Here is a 22,368-nt window from a genome sequence, read left to right as displayed (position 1 = left end):
GTCTCAGCCGACACACTCTGCCAGGTCACCTTCTCTGCTGTCCCTTCCATGGCAACGGGACCCTCCAGGGGCACAGTGACCTGACCCCACCACGGCAGCCAACAAGCTGGTAGACTCATCTCTGCTCCTCTGTCTTGGCCTTAAGGCCAAGTACTGCCTTGTTCATCCCTGAATTCTGAACACTTAGGTCTAGACACATCCTAGAAACTTGTCTGATGGAATAAATGAATGGGGCTTGAAGTCCTCAAAACCACAAGCCTCTTAGCTCTCGCGTGCTCCCAGCACAGAGGTGGTCTTCATTCAGACAGAAGGAACAGCGAGCACACGTTGGGAAGGAGCCGCTCTGCTCCACTGCACCCAGCCCTGCAATCTCACATGAGTCACTTGACCACTCAGGGCCTCAGTTTCTTCATTTGCAAAGTGGTAAAAAGAATTCTGCCAGTGACAGAGGAATGGATAAAGATGTGGTGCATGTATACAGTGGAATATTACTCAACCATAAAAAGGAATGAGACTGGGTCATTTGTAGAGATGTGGACTGACCTGGAGTTTTTTGTACAGAGTGAAGTAAGTCAGAAAGAGAAAAAAATAAGGTATATTAACACACCTATGTGGAATCTAGAAAAATGGTACAGATGAACCTATTTGTAGGGCTGGAACAGAGACGCAGCTGTAGGGAATGGCCATGGGATGCAGAGTGGGAGGGGAGAGAGGCATGAATTGGGAGATTGGGACTGACATCTGTAATACACTGTGTTGTGTTGTGCTTAGACGCTCAGTCCTGTCCTACCCTCTTTGCAACCCTACAGATTGCAGCCTGCCAGGCTCCTCTATCCATGGGATTCTCTGGGTAAGAATACTGGAGTGAGTTGTATTTCCTCCTCCAAGGGTCTTCCCAGGGATCGAACCTACGTCTCTTATGTCTCCTGTGTTGGCAGGCATGTTCTTTACCACCAGCGCCACCTAGGAAGTCCATGCACACACTGCCATGTATAAAGGAGCTAGTGGGAGCCCGCTGTACAGCACAGGGAGCTCAGCTCAGTGCTCTGTGCTGACCTAGAGGGGTGGGAGGGAGACCCCAGAGGGAGGGGATATATGTATACGTATGGCTGATTCACTGTGTTGTACACTGGAAACTAACACAACATTGTAAAGCAATTATACTCCAATTCAATTTAATAACTTTATTATTTATTTATTTAGGCTATGCTGGGTCTTTGATGCCGCGAGGGCTTTTCTCTAGTCTTCGTCAGTGAGTGCTACTCTGTAGTTGCGATGTGCAGACTTCTCATTGTGGTGGCTTCTCTGGTCGTGGAGCACAGGCTTCAGGAGCTGCGGCAAGTGGGCTCAACAGCTGGGGCTCCCGGGCTCTAGAGCACAGGCTCAGTAGTTGTGGCACATGGGCCTAAGCTGCTTCATGGCACGTGGGATCTTCGTGGACCAGGGAATCTCCTGCGTTAGCAGGCAGATTCTTTACCACTGAGCCACCAGGGAACCCTTATACTCTAATTCAAAAAAATAACAACAACTCTGGGCCTGGGGAGCTATCATTTTTAAGCAACAGTATTGAAATGTGCTTTGCAAATGTGAGCTAAATGTTAGAAGCAGAAGGTACCATGTCACCTGCATTGCAGAGTGCCCAGATGAAGCCAGCAAGGAAGGAAAACACCAGGAGCCACACGGAACAAGGAGGGGCGGCACCGGCTTCTCACAGGTACACCTGTCTGCTCACCTCCTCTCTCTCTCCCCCTCTGCTCCCCCTCCCCCATCCTGCACACCGCAGAGGGTCAGGGCCATCTGGACAAAGAAGCAAAGCAGCGTCACAGTGTCATATGACCCAGGACACTGACGTATCCTGATGGGAATGGGTCCCAGGACCTCTGTGACACCGACCACACGGGGACTTCCTTGCAGTGTTGGAGTCAGGCTGGGACATTCCAGGGAGGAGGCGCCACAGCATCTTGTTCCGACCCCCCACTGGCTTTCCCTCAATGACTAAAATACCAACTGGAACACTACTGCAAAAAAAAAAAAGGCAGGCAGAGGGGCCACTATTTCACTCCTCTGAGTCAGCCCTCCAGTTGCAGAATGTGGGGCTCCAGCATGGACTTCCTGAACACAAATTTGCATTTCAGCAACAAAGTCTCCAATGAGTCACGAGCATTCAAGTTTGGAGCACTGGTCTCTCCCTGCTGCGTCATCATTTCTCTGAGCAGTGACCTCCCAACTTTTCTGATGGCAAACCACCACCTCCCAAGAAGGTATGTCTTTAGTTGTAAATTATATACACATACCACTGTGCTGATAATATTATGTACATTATAAAACCTGCTTGAAAATTAGCAATTAAGAAGGATGAGTTAGCAGTAAGTAGAAAGAGAAGTCATGCTTTGGGGGCTGAGGAGGGACATGGTGTGCCCTGCCTTTCCCAACAGCGAGATTAAGGGAAGGAAGCTTGGGGTCCTGGCATACATAGGACATCTCCTCCGGCTTCTCAGCGGCCCTCACTCCCCTCACCCCTCAATATACTCTGCTCCTGCTTGACCATCATCACCTCCGTACATTACCCACCTCCACTCTTCCTCTTAATCTTCCCTTCTGCACCATCTACCACCCCAGGAATTTTTGTGGCTGAAAGTTTCTAGTCCCTTTCAAACATTATGTCTTTCTGTACTTCGTTTGTTACAGGGACAGGAAGGAAAACACATACAAGGTGTGGAGGAGGGTGGGAGTGAGCTTGGAGAATGGATCTCTTTTGATGTGAAAGCCATCCATCCTCTTTCTGATTTCTAGATCACCAAACAATCTAAGCAGTCTCTCCGGATAAGATGAGGATCAAAGTACCAAGTTTTTTAAACTGCTTCTAGGCTCACAGCCTCCTATCTTGGGATAAGGATCTATGGCTCTTTCTGCAGCTCCAGTAAATGGTAAACTTGGTTCTCCCAGTGAAAACAAACTACAGTCTCCTCATTAGAGAGCTGGTGGGTGGGCCCCCGAGGCACATCCCCCAATGCCGTTACCTCCAAATAACCACAGACAGAAGTCCAGGAGATTGGATGCAAAGAAAAAAAAAAAAGACTCCCAAAATGTTACTAATTTAAGGTTTCTACAAACAGGGAAGCGGAAAAGTCAAGTCATTCCAGACAGCAAGCCAGGAATACAACCAGTAAGAACATCAGTCTTCCCAGTGCAAACCCAGAACCTCAGAGATGCTGGTGGAGGTTCAAGGAAATACACACACAAAACTGAAATGGAAACTTTATAAAAACACAAATGTGAGAGGCAGGGAGGGGCCTGTCTTCCCTGGGGTCTCTGACTCTGTGGCAAATCTTGTAGCAGAGCCCAGGAACTGGAATTTCACCCCAGGACATACACATTTAAGGATGCCACACCTTTTAGAGGGGCTTCCCAGGTGACGCAGAGGCAAAGAATCCGCCTGCCAATGCAGGAGACACAGGTTCGATCCCTGGGTGGGGAAGATCCCCTGGAGTAGGAAATGGTCTGGAAAATTCCATGGACAGAGGAGCCTGGTGGGCTACAGTCCAGGGGGATCACAAAGAGTGAGACACGACTGAATATGCACACATTTTTTAGAAGGATTTTTAAACTTCCCTGGTGGCTCAGACAGTAAAGTGTCTGCCTACAATGTGGGAGACCTGGGTTCAATCCCTGGGTCGGGAAGATCTCCTGGAGAAGGAAATGGCAACCCACTCCAGTATTCTTGCCTGGAAAATCCCATGGACAGAGGAGCCTGGTAGGCTACAGTCCATGGGGTCACACAGAGTCATACGCGCCTGAGCGACTTCACTTTCTTTTTTCACTTTAAAGATTCTTTAGACTTTGCACCTCTCTCTGGACCTCAGAAAACTACCTCTTTCTCCCAGTTCCTCCCCTCCACCCACCAATCAGCACAGGCAAGTTCACTTACACACACACACCCCACCCCCACCCAACCCCACCTCCAGCCTCCTGGCAGCTTAAGGAACAGACACAAAGGTTCAAGATCAAAATCAAAAATCCCAGGGCAACACGGTCTGCTCTGTACCTACTGAGGACACCTGTCTCCCAAGAGCTCACATGACTGGGCACGTGTTGAACCCTCTTCATTCTTCTTCCCAGTAAAGCTAAGATCTGTGTAGCCACCAGAGACCCCATCACAGCCCCACAGGCTGTGCAAGTGAGGAACACAGTCCTTCTCTCCCCCACGTGCAGGGCCCACCCAATGGCTACACCAGAGAAAGCAGATGGTGGTCCCTGCTGGAGAACCTGGGGTGGCAGGAAGGGGGTCATTAGGCTGAGGACCCCTTTGGGAGGTGTGGTCGTGGGTGGACGGATCTCTGGCAGTTTCCTAGAGACAGCTCCCCAGACAGCCTGCCTTTTCACAGGGTAGGCCTGGGAGTCATGGTCAGGCGGGTCTGGAAGGGCACTGAGCCATTGGGGGGGCAGCAGCAGTGCTGACCACCTGCCCCCCACCATTGTCCAGCACACTGACGCCCAGAGAGGAGCAGGTGGCAGCAACAACCTCAGAGTTGGCATCACTGGGCAGAGGGCACCAGCCATGGAGTGCCAAGCACGTGCCAGGCCTGGACCGGGGTGCTTCTTGCTTCTTCTTCACGACCACCCCACAAGGCTGACAGGTGAGGAAACTGAGGCAGAGAGAGAGGAAGGAACTTCCCCAAGGCCACACAGCTGGTGTGTGAACCCAGGACGTGAGCCTCCAGAGCCCACAGCAACATCCCACCTCTTGTGCTCACTTGCACTCCCAGCCTCCAGCACAAAGTCTGAGGCTTTGATCTCATTGACTGAATCCCTTATTGGATGAATTATAAGTGAACAGTGAAAGACAGCTAGCTGGGGAGCGGAACCTTGGCTCAGTAAGCAGGAGCAGAAGTGGGGACCTCACAGTCGGGAGATCTGGGCCCCACCCCAGCGGTCCTTCAGGATGGGAAGGCTGGGGGAGAATGGGGCGAGCTGGGAAAAGAAGGATGTAATTTAACCTTTGCCCCCACCCTAACCCTAGGCTGTTCATCAGTAAAAATGCAAACCAAGCTACTACTGTTACTGAGTCCTAGCTCTCTCTGCTCGCTGCATGACAGGCCAATGAATCCAAGAGATGAGGAGTTGAGGCAAGGAAGACAACTTGAATGGGTAGCCGGCTGACCGAGAAGATGGCAAGCTGCTGCTGCTAAGTCGCTTCAGTCGTGTCCGACTCTGTACGACCCCATAGACGGCAGCCCATCAGGCTCCGCCGTCCCTGGGATTCTCCAGGCAAGAATACTAGAGTGGGTTGCCATTTCCTTCTCCAGTGCATGAAAGGGAAAAGTAAAAGTGAAGTTGCTCAGTCGTGTCCGACTCTTAGCGATCCCATGGACTGTAGCCTACCAGGCTCCTCCGTCCATGGGATTTTCCAGGCAAGAGTACTGGAGTGGGATGCCATTGCCTTGTCCCTCAAAATAACCATCTGATGACTGGGGGGCTGGGGTGGTCTGTATTCCAGGTTCTTTTATAGACCAGAGATCCCAGGAGGTGAGGAAGCAAAATAAGAAGGCCATTAATCTTGCAAATATCTCCTAGAATGGCAAGCCTCAGGCAGGGGATGTATTCATTTCTTCCTTCCTGCCAGCCACAGGTGGACAGGGTTCTGAACAAAGGCACTTTAACAGTCAGGCAGAGGCGCAGGATTCTCTGAGGCAGGCCATTCTGTATGATTATAACAACAAAAGCAACGAAAAGCAAATCAAAGAAACAGTTCCAACATGGAGTCAGAATTGGCTTCTTTGCGACACTATCCCTTTAGGATGACATCCATGGGGACTTCCCTGGCAGTCCAGTGGTTGAGAGTTCACCTGCTGATACAAGGGACACAGGTTTGCTCCCTGGTCCATGAAGATTCCACAAACCACGGGGCAACAAAACCTGTGCACCACCACTAAGCCAGTTTTCTAGAGGGTGAGAGCTGAACAGGAGAAGCCACTGCAATGAGAAGGCCGAGCACTGCAACTGCAGAGCAGCCCCTCACTTGCCGCAACTAGAGAAAGCCCATGCACAGCAACCAGAGTAGACAGAAATAAATAGTAGATAAAATAAATTCAGACGATGACCATGAAGGCTGTGAGGAACAGGAAAGTGCAGGAGAGGACCCAAGAGATAGGGAGTAACCCGCAGAGAAAGAGGCCAGGAGGCAGGCACACATTTCACTGTGGTGCTGCTCGGGGCTGGACTGGGCTGCCTGGGAGATGGCCAATGTCTTGGTACCCTGGAGACAGGAGGACCCAGGAGGTTAAGGATGAATAATCAGGAAACTTACTGAAAGGAAGAAGAGTGGATATTCAGCAACAGTTGTCTGGGGGTCTAAAAACTGTGTGCAGGGTGGATGCAGCCTCAGGCAAATTCCACTAGGGGAAGGGGGCTCAGCCTGGTATTTTCTCCCTAGGTTATTTTTATAAGAAATTGTAACCAGGCCCACTAGAGATCCAAGAAAAGCCAGATTCTGCCTCCTATGTTACATGCATTTCATACCCCTACCTTCCTCCCAGGGGTGCTAACATGAGAAATACTGAACACCACATGTAGTGGAGACAAAAAACGACTCCTAAAGTGCTCATCTTTTCAGAAAGCTTGAAGATATTAACTCATGAAGTGAATCCAAGACCTCAAAGGGGGCCACTTCCTCTATGCATCTTCCCTAGAGGCTTAAAAGTGTGAACTTGAGGCACTAGAGTCCACAGATTGAAATCCAACCAGCCTGGGCCCTCCCCTCCTGATTTTTCATGGCACTGTCTCACGCTGCCTGTAGGACTGACATACTCAGGTCAGGGTTACTTGCTCCCCCAGACCTCAGCCCTTACTGTGTTAGTCCCACGTTTAACTGAGTCTAGACAGATGGAGTGCACAAGGGGCAGAGTGTCAGATGCAAAAAATGGGCTGGGAGGTTGTAACAAAGACTGACAACTGGACCCCATGATCACATTTGTTAAACTCAAAGTCAGGACTGTTTCAACAAGTGAGAGCACTTGCAGGGTCAACCGAGTAGACATGTGCCCTGGTGGAAAATCTAACTTGCTGGTGAAATGGGGGGACCTCCTCCTTCTCAGGTTGCCCTGGTATCCTTGTCTGGCCCAGGACAAGCTCCTTCTCCATCAGATACAGAAATCAGTGACACGGCTAAACAGGGCTGGCTGAACCGTCCAGTCCAATGCACTCCATCACTGCAGAATCCCTTTGGCACTGTCATTACGCCCAAAGTAACCCATTGCATTAAAACAGATGCATCATGAAAAATGAAAAGGCTCTGGAATCTGACAGATCAGAGTTTGAATCTAAGTGCCACCATTTTCCTACTGAAACAAGTAAACACCTATCTGTACCAGGTTCCTGGATAAAACTCTAGCAAGGTTCTTTGCTGCCCCTTCTCCATAATTGACCTGAAATTCACCTGCCATAAACATCCCTGTTCTGACCCCTCAGGCAGCACGGTACCAGAGCAATCCAAGAGTCCTTCACATATTTGTAGTTGGGTTTGTGTGCCCCAGGGACCTGTCTGGGCTAAACACCCCAATTCTTCAACCACTTCTCACGTGACTTGGTTTCCTGACCCTCCACTAGCTGAGTCACTCTCGAAAGTTAACTCCAGACCTCCACGAACCCAACTCATTCTAGGCTCTAAGTGAAGGTGAGGGGCTGGGGAGAGTTGTTCAGCTAGGGGTCGAAGCTTGAGACACCGAAGCCTCAACCCATGGGGGCTGGGAGAGCTCGCACGCAGGAGGTGGCCGCGGTTTCCTGGGGCCACTGAGGCCCCCGACCCTCTGGAGGCGTCCTCCTGGGGAGGCTGTGCAAGCTGTTTACACAATGTCACAAGGAACACCGCGTCCACGATCAGAGGGTTGGGTACATCTTTCTGCCAGGCAGGAAAACGAAACGCGGCCTCTTGCACTGTTTACTTCCCGAAGATAAAAAACACTGCACAGGCTTACGCAATCTCCCCGTCCGGGCTCTTTTAAAAAGCCTCCCCGACCCCCTTCCTCTTCTGAGGCGCGCCCTCCCGGCCCCGCCCGGATGGCAAACCACCTGCTGCCTTAGTTCCTTTGGCGCTTTAAACAAAATACGGCCACTCCCGGGCATTCTCGGAAACAACCCTAGGCCAGAAAATGAAACCAAGCCACGGGGAGGATAGGCGCCGAAACCGAACGCGGCGCCGGCCGGCACCGCGGCGTGCACGACACGCCGCGCCCACGTGCAGGAGCCGCGCCGCGGAGCGGGCTGGGGCGGCGCCACGTGAACGCGGCGTGCGGCGCACCGGGGCGGGGCGGGGAGCGCGCTGATCGGCCCGTGAGCCGCTCAGGCAGCCAATCCGCGCACCCGCCCGCGCGCCCGGCCCCGCCCCGCACACTGGACCCCGCCCCGCCCCTTCCTGCCCCTCCCCGCCGCCGCCGCCTTGTCCCGGGGTGACCTCTCCCCAGGCAGCCGGGCTCAGCTGACCTGCGCGCCCATCGTCAGCCCAGGGAGGGCGAGGCGGCGGCCGCTGGGGCAGGGCTCCACCTGCAGGCTCCTGCCTGGCCTCCCACGGCGGAGGCCCCGCGGACACCTGCCCTCTGCCTGCTCCTCTTTCTCTCCCAGCCCCTGGACCACCTCCGTCCCCGCAGCCTTGCTCCAGGAGGTGTATCGAGGGCGGCAGAGCCTGCCACCCCAAAATATGCCTCCTGGCTTAAGGATTATTTTGAGCTGGTTATTTTAGAGAGACCGCAGACACAGGAGAAGTTACCCTTTTTATAAGAGAAATTCACATTAGAAGGGGTCCTGTTTCTGGGAGACAGTGCTTCTTCACCTGAGACACCTGTCTGCAGGGCGTGGGGGGGGGGGTTGCTGTGGACCACACCTTTCCTTCATTCTGAAGCCCCCAGACCCCCATCCCTGTCCTTAGTTCAACTGCCTGGCAGCCTTTTGAGTCTCATATCTTTGTGGGTATATATCTGTTCATCATTTAAACATTTTTTTTCCTTCTGTTGATCTTTTTATGAGGGGAGAGGCAATCTTCATGGAACATTTTTCTTTCATTTCCTTTCTTCTCCTTTAAATGCTTGGTGGTCCGAGCTGCGTGTTGCTTATCTGCTGCCGTGGCCATGGGTGAGGAGCAGGCCTGTTGCCCAGAGGAGTTGGGGGCACTCAGACACCAGGTGCGGGGGTGCCACACCCCATCCCCTGAACTTTACTGCAAAAATTCTGTTAAAGTAAAACACATGCATTGTGAAATGACTGGCAGATACAGAAAGAACCGAAGTAGTCCTGCTTGTGGTCTCCTTCAGACCTCCTGTCTGCAGATATTTTTTAAGGCCCCAGAAGACAGGACGGTCAGCCCCCACCTGTGCACTGAATTTATGATCCACTCACTGCCATCGCTCATGGGGAATCAGTTATTCAACACAAGGAATTCTGGGTACCAAATTAATAATACCAGGAGTAAAGGAGAGTGAAGATTCAAAAAAAAAATTGGCTCACTGTGCAGCTTCTGGGATCTTAGTTTCCTGACGGCATAGAACCCACGCCCCATGCAGTGGAAGTATAAAGTCTTAATCACTGGACTGCCAGGGAAACCCTGAGATTAAAAAAAAAAAACAAAAACAAAGATTCCTGGGGAAAATATAAAAGGTAAATATGCAAAATGGGAGGAAGGAGAGGAAAAGCTGTCTGGTATTGGACCAAAATGAGAGCAGTATGAATTTATATTTTTTTAAAGCATGTTTCCTAGCTCTATCCACTGAAAAGTCCCCAGAAACAATGGTAGCCCAGGAGCAAAAATCAAACCAGAGCACAGGTCTGATTCTAACCACCATCCTCCAGTGAAAGAAACCAGGGCTCTTTGGAGCACCCACTGATCCCAAGGCTGAGACAGGATGTAGAGACAAAGCACCTAGTGGTGCCAGAAAAATAAGGAAGGGCTCAAAAGGCAAAGGGAATGTGTTGAAAAGACATGGCAGCCGACTTGAAAGGGTGTCTGTTAAACATGGGACGTTTTGAGCATTAAAATCCATCAGGTCAGGATTGGATTCTAACACATGCGATCATCATTTTAAAAATCCTTGAATCCATATGGATAATTTAAGAGAACATTCTTGATTTTGGGAGGAACACGCTGAAGTATTTAGGGATGAAGTGTTAGGATGTCTGCAGTGAAGTCTCAAATGTTTCAACAACAAAACACCCTGAGACAATAACACAGTAAAATGCAACAACCGCCAGGGAATCCAGGCAATGCAGGTCATCCCCTTTGCTGTGCCTGCAACTTTGCTAGATGCTTAACATTTTTTAAAGTAGAAAGCGATACAGACAGACATGGAAAACTTCCTCCAGGCAAGGAGTATCACTCATTGCTGACACATGCAGTGAATGCTCGTGGACCTGAGAACTATTTTCTGAGTCATCTAACGTAAATCAAACATCTTATGTTCGTGTAGACACACAAATAAAATACATATGCAGTGAAAGGGACATGTCTGGGGCAAACGAGTGCCAGGTGTTTTGTCCAATGTTCGCTGCAGAAAGGTTTCCATCTGCTCCCAGGCCGCCTTCTCAGCAGGGTGGTGGCCCCCCAGGGAGGCTTATGTGCTCGGAGGAGGCCTCTTTATAAGGGACTCTGAGGAGGGCAGGTGCAGATCCAAGAGCGATGGACATGGACACCGATAATTAAGAAGCTCAGGGGGTCACTGCAAAGGTCTCCTGAAACCAAGGTCCCCCCTTAGACCAGTTGTGCTGGGACACATTTCTGCTGTCATTTAAGCATTTCATGTCTCCTTCGTTACAGGAGGTCGGCCAGGCCCATGTCATTCATTCATCATACACCTGCTGCAGTGGTTCTCAAGCCTTCGGGAGGAGACGAGGACGGCCTGAACTCGGTTATCTTGTGTCCCAGGGCCCTCCTCTCAGGGGTTCTGAATTCATTCTGCACATCCCCCCCAGATGCCCAGTGTGAATGGGACAGCAGGTGTCCCGGCTGGAATAACTTAGGACTTCAATCTAAGCAGCTTGAAGAGGACAGTGTCTAACCCAAACTGGTCCCCCTCTGAAAAAGAGGCATTTGACTTGTTAACCAGGCAGAGCAATGAAGGAGAGGTACAATGCAGAATAAAACCTGCGGAAATGCCCCTCAGAGAAGTCATCAGAGCGGTTTTACAGGGTCAACAACACACGGAGGCTGAGGGGCTGCGGGCTCCTGAGCCAGGGGGCTACAAAGCCGGGAGGCTCTGGACACGGCGCTGGCTCTGCAGCCTTTTGTTCCTTCCCATGAAGGTCAGGCTCCCCTGCGTGGACCTTCCGTGCAATCGCTGTCAGGCGCTGGGAGAAGATTCCATTACTAAGTTAATCAAGAAGAAAGAAAGACCCTCAAGTCAGAGAGTGATATCCTTTGAGGCCTGAAGTATTAATGTTCCTACTAATTCTTTAGTTAATTCAGTATATGGTTATCAATCATATCGGGCCCAAGGCTGGACAAGGGGACGCTGCCCAGCAGCTTAGTCCAGCTGGGGAAATGGAGTGAACATACATTACGGCACAGGAACCATTACCTCTGGAGAGAGAGAAAGGGCTAGATCTTGCAAAGTAAAGAATTGCTTCTAATGTCTTAGTGAATTCAACACCTATAGATGTGTAGAGACCGATCGAGATTTGAACACTTGCCGTACATTTGTTACACATCAGCTTAAAAACACACAAAACGTAAGCCAATAACAGAAAAGACTTACTTAGGTCTTGGTGTAAACCACTTTTTTGTAATCACCAAAGACGTCAGGTGTATGGCTCCCCAGATTAGTCTCTCAGAGCAGGAGAGACTGTCCTGTTGTGATTTGTTCAAGTCGCCTATATACCAGCTCTTAGTGCGATGCACACTTTGTAGAGGGGATGAAGAAGAGGGATTAATGAAAACTGAAAGACCTTCAGGATACCCATCGAGATAACTAAATATACTACATGTATTACCGTTAAACCTAGGAATCATTACTGTAACCCTTTGGGAACTAAAACTCAAATGCATATTGAAGAAACCAACCCTAACAGCATGAGAGATGAAAGAGGATCATTAGAATCGCACAGTGCACTTGCTGGAAGAGATGACCCAGCCAATTCCTCCTTTTATAGAAGAGAGAAGGGACCATCAGAGGCCCCCCGACAGGCAGAGACATCACAGGACTGGAACCAAGTCCCTCCTGGTCACCCGGTACGCTCTCCCACGCCCCCTGAGGTCACCTGGGGCACCCCCAGGTCAAGGTCCACGTCACCCCTGCCCAGAACACGGCGCCCTCGGAAGAAGCACAAAGACGTGGCAGGCGGGCAGAAGTCCAGACAGAGACTGGAACCCAGCACCAGCCTCGGCTGTTCCTCCTGGTCATCAGTCACCTATGCAGGGTCTGTGAAATCTTTCTCTCTTTCTGCTTATCCAGAAAGTGGAGACAAAACCTTGCTTCTTGAAGGCTGAGAAAGCAGCTGCCATGAAGACGATGAACTCTTTTTCTTTGGTTTTTGGAATGGCTTTCTTGAGACATAATTCACCCATTTAAAACCAAGCAATTCTAGGACTCCCTGGTGATCCAGTGGCTAAGACTCCGAACTCCCAACTCAGGGGGCCGGGGTTCCATCCCTGGGCAGGGAACTAGATCCCCATGCCAAATCGAGGACCCCACGTTCCGCGACCAAGATCCAGCGCAGGCAAGTTAATTATTTAAAAAAAAAAAAAAGCTATAAATAGGGAGCGAAGTTTTAAAGAAGCGTATTGTTTAGATTTTGCGGGTTTTATTTTTTTAAAAGCATCTGTATCCAATGTTTTGAGATTTTTAAAAAATAGTCATGAGCAATACTGAGTGTAGCTGTCTTCAGAGTGTAGCTCATTCAGACGGCCACAGAATACTCCATAATGGGGCTGTACCAAGAATGAACTCATGCATCTGTTCATGTGCTTTCGGGGTGTTTAAAGGGATTCCTAACAGAGTCTTAGTGGACACCAGCTGGCCAGGAGTCTCTCTCAGTGACACCCAAGAATGACCCCTGGTGACAGGATGTATGCGTGTCCACTTTATAAGACAGCGCCAGACTGTTTCCCAGGCACTCGTGTCAGCTCACTCACCCTCCAGCAATATGTCAGAGACCGCCCTTCTGGTTCACGTTCTACCCAACACTCCATAACATCAGACTTCTGTCTGTTAGCAAGGAAGGGTCAAACGGTGCCTTCCACCACACTCTCCACCTGCATTTTTCTAAGCGGTGAAGAGGTGGAATTTCTTTTTCTCCTTCATCCCATAACACACTGGCTGATTTCTAAAAGGTTTTCCCAGGCCTCTGGTTATTTCTAACAGGAGCCAGAGAAAGGAACACGACCACAGAGACACACAGGCTTCCCCCCTTGCTGGGCATGGCTGGTGCTCCTGGAGTGTGGATGACCGGTTTACTGTCATGCCCTGTATTATGTGTTGGGAGGCATCCACAAATGAAATCTGTAAAAGTTTTATAACGTGAAGAAACCAATTTCCTCTAAAGCAGTCAGTGACCACATGACCTTTCCCTGCATTCAAATGACTTTATACAAAAAAGCTTTTATATCATCTGGGATTTGCACCAAACATGATTTCATTGAAGTGGGTTCCGTGTTTTGTTCCCCATTTTTATGTCTGGGAAATGATGTCATGACAGCAAACATGACTCATGGTAAAGTGGATGCTGACTGATTCATTTTCATGAAAAAGGGATGACATTTGAGTTTTAGGGTTTTCATGCAGAAGCCAGGCAATCTGCAGATTCAGATTCCTTTGCTGTTATTACAGCAAGTTGCTGATAACATTCTTGTTCTGATTTTCTACTGTGTCTGCTGACAGAATTGCTTTGAAACTTATCTTCCATACTTTCCAGTCTGTAACCCAGGGCCATAAAAATAACTTGGATTCTAGTTGTTGCTCCAATATGAATGTTTTCAAACCTACTTCTCCAACAAGAGGCCATCCAGGAGTTATCAAGCCCAAGGCACGAGGGTTGGCTGAAGGTGGGTCGGGGATCCACCGTCCCAGTTTGCTTGGGATGAGGAGGCAGCTGGCTCTGGGGACTGTCGATGCTAAAATGGGGAGATCTCAGGGACACAGACTTGACTCCTGGTAGGGGAACTAGAAGACTGTCTGGAGAAGACTCTTCAGAATCCCTTGGACTGCAAGGAGATCAAACCAGTCAATCCTAAATGAAATCAACCTGAATAGTCACTCAAAGGACTGATGCTAAAGCTGAAGCTCCAATACTTTGGCCACCTGATGAGAAGAGCCGACTCACTGGAAAGGACCCTGATGCTGGGAAAGACTGAAGGCGGAAGGAGAAGACAGCAGCAGAGAATGAGATGGTTAGATAGCATTACTGACTCAATGGACATGAGTTTGAGCAAACTCCAGGAGATAGTGAAGGAGAGGGTAGCTTGGCATGCTGCAGTCCACGGTATCGCAGTGTCAGACACAACTGTGTGACTGAACAACAACAGCGGGTACCGAAGATTCCGAATGCCGCAGGGCAACTAAGCCTGCGTGCCGCAACTAAAGAGTCCATGTGCTGCAATGAAAGATCCTGCATGACGCAACTAAAATCCAATGCAGCCAAATAAATATTTTTTTAAAAAAAGAATGGTCAACGCTGATTTGACTTGAAAGCCAGTTTCTTCTTACAAAAAGCGTCTGTCTGGAGATCAGCCCAGAGCAAAATGGATCTCTGCAGATGTCCGCTTGCCAAGTCCCAATCCTCCTGAATCGTCTCACGGTTACTCAGCAGTCACCGTGCCCCTCAGCCCCACTGTGACCTGCCCCCTCTGCTGACCACGCAACTGTTAGCAGTAACGTGCCCAGCATGTCCACAGGTCAGCTGGGGGCAGTCGTGGGAGCTGCCCCAACTCTCTCTCCCTCCCCATCGGATGTATCCACAGACCTGCCGTCTCTACCTCCTGAATACATCACCTGCAGTCTGGTCCCAGGAGGGCCCCCACGTGCTAGCCTGAGGGTTTTATAATATAGTTGATTTGTGCCTGCCCTCCACCAAGTCCCTCCCGGGGCCTCCCATCCCACTGCAGGGAGGAGGCCAAGACCTTACAAAGGCCTTGAGGGCCCACACCACCAACCCACCCCTTCTGAACTGTGACCCACACCCACCCCACACCAGCCCCTCTCACCTCCGTACTCAGCCCACCGCAGCCGCAGGGCCTTTGCATCTACACACCCCCCTGCCAGACACTCTCCTAAGAAAACACATGGTTCACTCCCCACTCCCTTCAGTCCCTGCTCGGATGTCCCCTCAGTGACCATCCTATTTCAAACAGCAGCTCCCCCGCCTTCCCTCGTCTCTCCTGCGTTATTTTTCTACCCAGCGCGGATACGCTGTGGACAGACGCGGTGCTTGTTGACTCGCCTGTTACCATCTGTCTCCTTGCCAGAATGGAAGCACACGAGGGTAGGTGTCTGGCCAGGTCCCTCCTCCACCCTTGGTGCTTCACCCGATCCTGCTCCACGAGGCGAAGGACAGACATCTGCCGTGATCGAAGGACTTCTGGAGGCGACTGAAGTAACATCACAGGGTCGGGGTCGTTTGAGGCAGCCCATCCGGCCTCCCAGTGTGTCTCCTGCCTTTTCTCCCAAGTTCCTCAGCTGTAACCCTCTCTTTCCTCATGTTCCCCAAACGTCTGTTTTCTGATGTTTCCCCAGAGAAATGTGGCCCCTGCAGATGGATGGCTGCGTGGTTGGGGCCTCCCTCCTTTGACGCAGATTCACAGAGCCCCCCACCCCACTGAGTTTGGGACGGTCCCTTGAACCCCCAGACCTGCCGGAGACCCTCAGTCACACTCAGAGCCCAGGCAGCAAGAAGTCTGGAGGCGCCCTGAGGGCTTCCTGGTCCCTGAGGTGCAACGAGAGCGGTCTCAGGAGTGCTGGGCTCTCCCTGTTCGTGGCCTTGAAGTGGGTTTGCTGAAGCCTGACCAGCCTCCTTGTTAATGAAATGGAACTGACTGGAAATGTCACCGTGTATCTGTATGCCATTTCATGAATCTTTCTGTCCAGGCATCAACCTAGTACCATTAAATCAAAATTTCTGGCACAGCAGACTTTTTCAAAAAGCCCCCAGTTAACCCAAGTGTGAGCTTCCGTGGTGGCTCAGATGGTAAAAAATCCTCCTGCAATGTGGAAGACCTGGGTTCAATCCCTGGGTCGGGAAGATCCCCTGGAGGAGGGCAAGGCAACCCACTCCAGTGTTCTTGCCTGGAGAATCCCCATGGACAGAGGAACCTGGCGGGCTACTGTCCGAGGGGTTGTGAAGAGTCAGATATGACTGAGCAGCTAAGCACAACCCAAGCGTGTGGCCAGAAATAAGACAGACGGTGGCCCTGGAGCCCCCTGGGGGCCAGCACCTGCCGCCCCTGCTGTCCTAGGGCCGTGGTGCCAGGGGCTGGGCCTTCCCCAGGGTCCTGCTCGGGTCTTTCTCCCTCTCGCTTCCTGCACCTCACTAAGCTCCTGTCCACCCCCAAGGGCTGATGGAACCTTGCTCTCCCTCTGACTGGACTGGCCTGGGTCCCCAGGCCTCCGGATGAGCCCAAGCAGCCTCAGGGGGAGGCCTCCCTTAACCCCACTCTCGGGTTCAGCAGGTCAAGCCAACGGTCAAAACACCAAAGCAGTCGGTCCTCAGAAAGAACACATTTGTTCCCTCAAAAGCGTCAGCACCCTTGTCCGTCCCAGCAGGGGCAGCCAGGGCCGGACAGCCCCACACCCTCCCGTTCCTCACACATTGCCTGCCTGGCCCCTGCCCAGGGCTTCGACATCCCCCCACCCCGGCTGGGCCCCCCTTGCTCAGTCCCTGGACACAGATGCAGCCAGTATCCAGACGGGCCGTCTCAGGCCAGTGGGATGAGGGTCCACTTCTCCCTGGCACCCAGGACACCTTCAGTTGCCACTCTCCTGAGACCTCAGCCTGTCCCCTGGAGCTGCTGGGAGAGACTGTCCAGGGTGCCCAGGACAGAGTCCCTGGAGGACACAGTTCAGTGGGGGGCCCCCCCCTGCCTCCCACAGCCCAGCTTAGCTAAGGAGCTCGGAGGAGCAGACAGAGTGGGAAGCGTGTGTGACGAGAGTCCAAGCAAGGGGGAAGCATCGGTCTCTGGGCCAGAGCTGGAGCGATCTCAGGGTGCCACCCCCTTTGTTTCCAAATGGTCAGCCAAGGCCGAGGGCTGTCCGCACCTCCCGGGACCCACTGGAGATCAGGAGGAAACAGGAAGGCCACCCACACAGGAGCTGTACTGGAGACAGGTGAAGGCTCAGGCCGGCCTGCCCTGGGGAAACCCTGTGAAGTTCAAGGAGAGACTCATGTCCCCTGCAGGGGAGGTTGGGGGGGCGCACCTGAGGCTCGGACACTTCACGGATCCACAAATCCTGAGCACGTGTGAGCAATGGGCGTTTAGCTCCACAAGGAGAAGAGAAGAGTATCTACCTGCACAGGGCCCCCAGGTCTGAACCCACCAAGATGCAGACCACACTCAGGTGCACAGCATCAGGTGCTGTTGTTAAGGACCTACTGTTTCACCCAGAAGCAACAAAAAAATAGTGACCATCGTCGGAATCACAAGTGTGTCTGCCTCGCTTACATTTATGGCTTGGTGTTGTCTTTATTTTAGATTACACGTGCGAGCATGACTGTAAATGTTTCAGTGATCAGGGAATCTGACAGTCTTACTGTGGCTCTACAACAACTTACTGCAGAGAAAAATGGAATTTTGGACAAAGTAACCAGGCGCAAGGATTTATGAAGCACTTGCAACCACCTGGCTGGACAGAAGTATGAGATCCAGACCCTCCCCAAATCGAGGGCAAGCAAACTGAGCACAAGTAAGTGTCTGCAAGAGCCCCATCTGCACAGAATAGACGGAAAACGGGGCAGAGAAGACTTGAACTTGAGCAGGGCCTTAAGGCAGGACCAGAAGCTGGTGTGTGTATCCACCTGTGTGCAGATGTACCATGAAGGATGGTACATCTCCCCCTCCCCAACCCGGGAGGGGGCGGTTGGCTCCCCCAAGGGAGAGGATGCGGGCAGGGAGCCCAGATGGGGGAGCATGGGGGGCCTGGGGGCCACCACTGGATGCTGAGGACATGGACCACAGCAGAGGACACGCTTTAAGGGAACAGGAAAGCATTAGAGGGACACAGCTCAGCAATTGAAGGCCTGGGAGGACAAAGCAGAGGATTCTGTGGGGACAGAGGCCCTCAAGGAAATGAGATGGCCTGGCCTGGCTGGCAGGTGCTTCCCTGGGGCAGAGTCTCTGAGATGGAGCCTCCTGCCCAGAAAGCTGCCCGGACCCATGGGAGGAGAGCGCCCCACGACACAGCCTGCCTGCACCAGGGCAGAGGGCGGTGCCGGCCCAGCACCGGAGCGCAGGGGCTGATGGAGGGACGGGGGACCAGCCCAGCCTTCTGGAGAGTAGAGTCGGGGTCTGCTCTTTGCTATCCTACTGGGGGAGAAAGGAAGGAAAGGGCCCGAGCTTGGGTCCAAAAACCCACCGCCAGCAGCTCACCTGCAGGAACCCCTCAGCTGCCGCCTCTCCTGTGATGGTGGCACTGGTCTCTGTCTCCACTCTCGGCAGGGCCCGGGGCGGCTCCCAGGGCGGCTGTAGCCATTCATCGGCCGGACCAGGGCTATGAGTCCTGCCCCTGACAGGTGTGCCCTCGGGGCCACGGGAGAGACGGGAACACAACTTGTCTCCACGTGCAGCCCCATCCTCTCCTCGGGCCTCCCTCAAGGACTCAGAAGATTCAGGCATCTACGTTTCTCTCTGCTCCTGTCTAACGTGGAAAACGCTGCTGGTTCATAACTGCAGACTTTTCACGCTGCGCAGTCTCAGCCTGACACACAAAGTACCACATCCCCGCCTAGTCTATCATCGCGGGCTGAGCTGGAAAGGCAAAGCCCAGGTCCGGCTCTGCTCAGTGCCCGAGCTGACTGCTGCGTACAGAGCCTCACTGAGCATCACTCCTTCACCTTCGCAGTGGACATAATAGTCCTGGGGTGGTTGTGAGGATAATTATGTGCACACATGCAGGTCTCATCCCAGGACTGGAAGGTGCTCCCTAAGTGTGAGTTTGGTTTCTCACTGTTATTATGAGAACCTCACCCCTCTCCCCGTCCCTTCTGAAGGTGGAATGTGCAGGAACTCCTAGGACTCCATCTAAAGACATTTTTCCAGCTTCTCCACCTGAAAGAGTCCCAAGAATTTGGCCCAAACCCCAGACTCGGAAGGGAGCACCGCTCCACCCTCTAGAAAATCACCATCCAGCCTGGCTTCAAAGTCCTCCAGAGGGGGATGTACCAGGTTCACAGATTTAATTGCCCGATTCACCACCTTCCTCCTGGGTTCCCACCTAAGTTTTTGCTGCCCCCTTTGTTATCACAATTTTCCCTGATGGTCCACGTCAGGGTGTTCCATTCTCACTCTAGCCCATCTCAAGATTCCAGCAGTTCAGCCAAGTTCAATCAAGGGTCCCACTCTGTTCCCCTCCACACACACACACAGCCACCAGCACCCTGGAGCCACCAAGGAGAGAGGCCAGGGCGGGTGTGAGCATGGTGAACACGTGAACAGCATCAACATGGTGCTGGCATGTCATTCCCTTGGCCGGCGGAGAAAGTCATCGAAGGTTTCTGCCCGCCACCCCAGCCCCACCGTTCACCCTACTCGGGCTATGTGGTTCCTGCTGCTGTCATCACAGCAGGTGGATCACGCCCAGGGGGTGTGACTGCAGGTAGAGAACCTCCAGCGTGCCTGGAGCACAGCAGGCGCTCGATCTAAAGAATGAATGAGTGAAGGAGCACATGAATGAGCAAGCAGGCAACTGGTGTGCAGTCACGGACTCTGTCCTCACTACATTCAGCGCCATCGATCGAGCCCCTCCAGAGGCAAGGCACAGGCTGAGAACCAAAGCCTGTGCGGCGATCTGTTTGTCACCCCAGACCCACTGCCACGAAGGGCAAGTCCAGGTCCCAGCAGGTTCGGGTCCCCACAAGCTGACCCGCACACACACGACAAGCTTCCTGGCCCTCCACTGCCAATGCCCTAGGGTCAGAGGGAGGGAGCGGCAAGCGGTCTCTGCAGGGTCATGAGCCACCAGCATCCTCCAGAGAGGGGCAGGCCCCATCCAGCCACCAGCTCAGTGACCCCTGGATCTTCAGCACCCCCCAGCCTGGGGTGGGACTGCCGGGGCTTCTGTAATATCCACTGGGGTTTTCCTCTCCCCTACCCCGGACCTTTGTAATAGGCCCTTCACTAAGCTCTTCTCAGTTTGCCTGGAATGAGCGGGCCGAGTGCTTCCTGCCAGGCCCTGACCCAGCTGGTCCCCGAATCTGTCTTGCAAGACACAGAAACATAGCCTAGGAGATACAGCGGTCAGTTAGCCTTCTGGGTGTGAGCCACAAAGGAGTCCTCCATCTGGCTTCTTGTCGTTTTGCAAGGAGAGAAGCAAAGTCTTTTCATTTCCCAATTTTTTAGTTATTTTTAAAAAATACTTAATAGATTCAGATTCAAGTTCTTTAAAGTATGAGTGAATGAAGATGCTCAGCCATGTCCGACTCTTTGTGACCCTGTACGCTGTAGCCTGCCAGGCTCCTCCGTCCATGGGATTTTCCAGGCAAGGATACTGGAGTGGGTTGCCATTTCCTTCTCCAGGGGATCTTCCAGACCCAGGAATTTAACTCAGGTCTCCGACACTGCGGGCAGACTCTTTACCGTCTGAGCCACCAGGGAATCCCCCCTTTAAAGTATAAAAGAGTATACATATGTACACTGAAGTCTCAGTATATATACTGTGCATATATTCTGTGTATATGTATATATATATAGAAGTCTCTAGCAGCAGGATGGTTCCAGGGATAGAGTGCCACAGCCCCTCTCACAGGCTGACCTTTCCACCTCCTGGCAGGTCCAGATGCTGTCTCATCACCGAACTGGACTCAACGTTCATGGTCTTGCCCTAATTTCCACTCACTGCATTTATTTCTCAACAGGAGGTCCCAACCCAGTCAAGTGGGGAAGTTCTGCTTGGACTGCAAACCCACTGGGGCCCCACCCTGGCGCACAGCAAAGCTTCCGAAAAAGCCACAAGGCCCGTTTCTCACACCCTGGACCCTTCAGGAATCAGTATTCATGGAACGGAGGGGCAGGGTTCACCTGTCCAGGCAGCAACTTTCTTTTCTTCAGACTAGGGAGTAAAGTCAAAACACAGTGGGCAGTGTGAGGACAGAGGTCTGCTGTGACTTAACGAGGCTGTCACAGAGGGAAACCTCCACAGGTGAACATCGGCTCAGCCGCCCAGGGACCTACTCCTCGTGCGCAAGGCTGGCTCCCTCCGAGTGCACAGCGGCTGTGCCTCCCAGGAGTCTGCCTCCAGAGACCACATGGACGCAGTGGATAAATGACCATTCACGCTGCAGCTACATGAGGTCAGGTGGGGACTCCGGGGAGTGTCCAGAGACATGGCAGCCCCATTATATACGGAATAATGGAGCCATTGAAGCAGGAACCCTCAGTCCCTGCTCTGAGCTGTCACCTACCTTCTCAACATCCCCACAGGCCGGGAGTGCAGTCCATGCCCCTTCACCAGGACCTCCGTTTAAGGGACAAAGGCCAGTAGGGTAACAGGGGCAACCCTAGCGTTAATCTGATGATGAATCGGGAAGATGAGAGAAGTGTAGAGGCGGCCAGAAAGATGGGTGGAGGCAGCAGCGGGAGGAAGCCACGCAGCCAGTCCCCAGGTGTTCCAGAGGGAGTCGCTGGCATGGGTCACTGGTACCCAGGTGGGGGTGGGGAAGCCTTGGGTCCGAGTGACAGTGGGTCCCCGAGCCCTTTCCAACAAAAATAGAAAAAGCAGGAGTCATCAGACCGCTGTTTGGAAAGTAAACCAAGTCTCCTCCATCCATCCTGGGCTCCAACCTGAGGATGGCGCGTCCTGGCCCAGCTCTGCAGCGCCCGGGGCACAGCAGGGCCTCCAACACCCCGCCAGGAAAATGGGCCACGGGAGTAGCTGGGGCTTTTCTGCCGGGGAGCAGGGCCTGCAGGTGGGCCTGGTAGGAAGCTCGGTGCAGGCTGCTGGGCACAGGGAGGCAGGTCTTGCCTGGTAGGCGGGCCGCTCCTCTGCTGGCTGCCCCGCGCGCCTCTCACCCGTCCCACACGTCCCAGCTGACGCGCTCGTATTGCGGATGAAGAAACCGAGACACCGGTCGGCTAAACGACTTCCCGAGAGTCAGAGGGTAAGTAGAAAAGGCCGGAGGCAGGACTACCACTCGGATCTGCTTCCACACCTGCGTGCTCCCCCGCCTCTCTCTCCGGGAGGCTCGGAC

General features: G+C 52.6%; 1 protein-coding gene and 2 long non-coding RNA genes across 5 annotated transcripts in view; 1 reads left to right on the top strand and 2 right to left on the bottom strand.

The window, feature by feature from the left end:
- The window catches only part of PFKFB3 (6-phosphofructo-2-kinase/fructose-2,6-biphosphatase 3), an 82,092-nt gene that overhangs the window by 59,239 nt on the left and 485 nt on the right, over positions 1-22,368 (bottom strand). The window lies entirely within an intron of this gene.
- Positions 1,911-12,607, top strand: LOC145532146 (uncharacterized). Its single transcript, XR_014073036.1, has 5 exons — positions 1,911-2,261; positions 2,794-2,927; positions 4,484-4,637; positions 5,097-5,268; positions 10,799-12,607. It is a non-coding gene; the product is annotated as an uncharacterized LOC145532146 (long non-coding RNA).
- On the bottom strand, positions 8,753-22,223 carry LOC145532147 (uncharacterized). The gene is made up of 3 exons (XR_014073037.1): positions 22,143-22,223; positions 21,583-21,873; positions 8,753-9,219 (listed from the first exon to the last, which is right to left on the bottom strand). It is a non-coding gene; the product is annotated as an uncharacterized LOC145532147 (long non-coding RNA).

This window comes from Giraffa tippelskirchi, chromosome 13 (genome assembly GCF_054371585.1).
Source record: "Giraffa tippelskirchi isolate mGirTip1 chromosome 13, T2T-mGirTip1v1.2.pri, whole genome shotgun sequence".
NCBI classification, from domain to species: Eukaryota; Metazoa; Chordata; class Mammalia; order Artiodactyla; family Giraffidae; genus Giraffa; species Giraffa tippelskirchi.
Note: the sequence above shows the minus strand (reverse complement) of the source record. Positions and strands in the feature narration are given on the sequence as shown.